The sequence below is a fragment of the Bidens hawaiensis genome, unplaced genomic scaffold (assembly GCF_021521415.1).
Source record: "Bidens hawaiensis isolate Kalapana, Puna unplaced genomic scaffold, B.hawaiensis_p1.1 tig00047394_1, whole genome shotgun sequence".
Classification (NCBI taxonomy): Eukaryota; Viridiplantae; Streptophyta; class Magnoliopsida; order Asterales; family Asteraceae; genus Bidens; species Bidens hawaiensis.
This window is the reverse complement of record NW_027498459.1, coordinates 93521-97089: the sequence shown is the minus strand read 5'-3', so window position 1 is coordinate 97089 and position 3569 is coordinate 93521.

Genomic DNA, 3569 nt, shown 5'->3' with positions numbered 1-3569 from the left:
AGGAAGGGTTTCCTTCTTGATCAGTGGCGCTTCCTTATGCATGTCATGATAGTTTGCATGTCAGGAAGGAAGGCGGGCACGGATGGTATGGGTGCGACCATGCAGTCTGCAATGACTGCACTGACCTATAACAAACGTTATAGCTTCAGTCAAATGGTCTTCTACGAGATTGATAGACAAAGAAGGGCGATGTATCGGGAGCGGTTCATTATGTACCCACGATTCATCCAGATGATATTGAACCATGTCGCTCCGAATCTACCTCAGAGACGCCCGATAAGATACGTGGAATCTGTGAGCAAACATATCTTTGCTCAATGCCGCACTTCGAGTGCGAGGAGCAACCCTGAACGTCGTCCCAGGCATACTCCACTGTTTGGGTTTTTAATTAACCCAGAGTATGTTCCTGCTGGTGGGGACAAGTTCAGAGATCCTCAACCGCGACAGGCAAGAGCAACTCAAGCTGTTCCTGCTCCTGCTGTGCCTGTTGTGTCGACTGCAGAGGATATAGATCTTGACGCTGTATTTGGAGGTCAAGGCTATTTTGATATGGATCAAGTTGAAGAGGTGCAGGTCTCTGCTGCACAGGGTTCGAGTGTGAGTGCTACTAGAGCAGCTACATCGATGGCTGAATCCGATTTGGATGAGATCATGGATGAGGGGAGAAGGTTGATGGTGTCTCGAGAGAGAACGTTTGGGAAAAGAAAGAGAATGAAGGATGATGAAGAGTCAGAAGAGGAAGAAGACATACATAAGCTGATAAGAAGATCAAGACGGGAAAGGACAGGTGCTGGCATGGGAGCTGGAGAGACTTCAAGGACTGTACGTTTTGCTCCGGCCGCACTGTCTGGTATGTCTATTGTTCCTTCTTCTGTACAGGTTACAAGTACAAGCGCTGCGGATGTTCCCGTGGTGGCTACATCATCTGCTGGCACTCCATCCATCACTGCTATCCAGACGTCGACTCCGGAGATCGTGTCTCTACCACCTCCAACGCTTACTCAGTAGGTGGTAGCTGCACGATTTGTAGAGTCAACGGTCGTCACTGCTGCAGGGTTATCAGGTATGGTACCACCTGCGGTTACGCCTGCTTCTGTTGTCTCGCCTTCGCCTATGTCAGACTCAGAGAGAATAGCTTCACTAGAGCGGATCGTGGCAGAGCAATCAAAGACTATTCAAAGCCTAGTGGAAGCAAATCAACTACAGTCATCCCTCCTGGTTGAGCATGGGAAAATCATAGATGCCTTGAAGGAGTTCTTGGCATCTCAGGGGGAGATGAGCTGTAAAAGCGACGAGCTCAGAACGAAGAAGAGAAACGACCGAGACGATGATCCCAATGCATCGAAAGATGCAGGTGGTGAGCTGCCAAGAACTTCTGAAGCTCTTGGTACTTCCACAGCTGAGGGGGAGTCTACCGACGCAGCTGGTGGTGATGATGTGGTGTTGGTGGAGGATGACGTGATTGATGCGTTGAAGGAACTGGACGATGATATGTTCAGTGATGATGTGTTATTTGATGAAGATGTGCTGCCGAGTGATGTGATTAAGAAGATCGGTGAGCAGATTGAGATTGAAGATGGGATAGAAGAGGGAGAGATAGTAGAAGAAGACGTTGAACACGAGATCCCTGATGTTGAGAAAGCCGACATGGGTGCTGAGATGGATGAGACTGAGTGGGAGGAGCAGCCTAGGTGGAAGGAAGGCTGTGCTCATTGGTTTATTAAGTCCAAGAAGCCTGCTGTTCCAGCCATGTTCAAGAAGAGTTATAACATCAAAGGCTATGCTGAGTCGAAGAAGGGAATTATCTGTTGGATATATGATGAACAGATAAAGTTGTTTGTGGTGAAGCGTTATGATGGTATTCAATACTTCAAAAGAATGTTGAGATCTCTCAATACGTTGCCGGAATGTGAGGTGAAGGATTTGGCCAGGTTGGGCCTGATAAATAGAAGTGACAAAAACATGGCAAGAGTGATTGAGAAGATCGTGTGGAAAGAAAGCATAAAAGAAAAGAAGTTTGAATTATTAAAGCCACAGAAGGGAAAGCTCGTGGAGGATACAGAAAGGGGATTGAGAGCATATGGCAAGCCATGGATGGTGATGAAGTACAAACCGATCCGATGCATCAAGGAGGTTCCAATGAAGACTATGCCTCAAGATGTGTTGAAGAATCTAAAATGGTGGTACGTTGATTGCCAGACTGCTGAAGCCGTGATGGAAGACGAAGATGAACAAGAAGTGCTGAGGGTGTATGATCCGATGCATCTTGTTAACTTATCGAAAGCTGATCTGCAAGTGTTGAATGAAAAGAAGATATTCTATATTCCTGCTTGGAAGGATGAAGCAAGGAAATATCAGCGAGTAGTCACGGTGTGTGTTAGAGAAGGAGTGCACGCTTGAAGATACAGGATTACGAGACAAGAGCTGAAAGATCAAGATATGAAACTACTGCCAAGGGGGAGTCTGTTGGTGCATAGATGTCAGTAGTTCATATGTCTAATGTCTGTAATCGAGTCTGTAATATTGTTTGTGTATTTGTTTGTTAAAGCGAAATTGTTAACAAGTTCGCTTAGGCGAACTTGTTAACCAAGCGAAGTTGTTGACAAGTTCGCCTAGGCGAACTTGTTGAACGAGCAAAGTTATGGACAACTTCGCCTGAGGCGAAGTTGTCGTGTATTTATATAGGTTATTGTTACTGTTTACGTGGTTGATTTCAGTTGGGTAATTTACGTGTAATTCAGTGAGTCGAGTGACGTGAGGTAGAGAGTCTGTAAGTATCTCTGTTCGAGTTATTAATATAACGTGAGTTTGTTCGTATCGTGTTCGTGTGTTTGTGAGCTTGTATTCTACGTCCGTAACGATCTACACAGGGATTCCGCACCTGTGTATATCGGGATATCTCGTGTGATCCGTCCAAGGAACCTACAGTTGTCATCGTTGTCACTAAATTGAAGCACACGGCGAACCACTCCCACATCAATTGTAATAGCAGTTTGATTAATCGTGGCTCTAACATGATTTTCCGCCTCAACAACCTTAGCAGTATCCCAAAACTGCCTAATAATATTCAAAGACACTCTAGGTCGAGCAGTGATTGCATAACGTATCACTGAACGTCTTAAGAATGCTAACATGTCTCCGAATACGTCAACGTCAGCAATATCTTGATCAACATACGCACAGATGTTGTGTTTCGTGTCATATGGTAACAAAATAACATCCTCCTGCTGTTCTTGAGGTGGTTGTTCTTGTGGTGGTTGTTCTTGTTGCCCTTGATCAGCAACTGGTGGATCTTGATTTACTTGATCAGCCATTTTTACAGTATAAGTATAAGTGAATATAAGAAATGTGAAGATGTAATATACATTTATCACACACACACACACACACACACACACACATATATATATATATATATATATATATATATTTATTTTAAATGGTGTATTTAATTTCATATGTTATATGGAAATATATTTACGCGTTTAGACGGTTGGAATAATTTTAATTAATTTAAATGATAAATAAACTTAATTAAATAATAAAAACTAAATGTCATTCGTGTGATT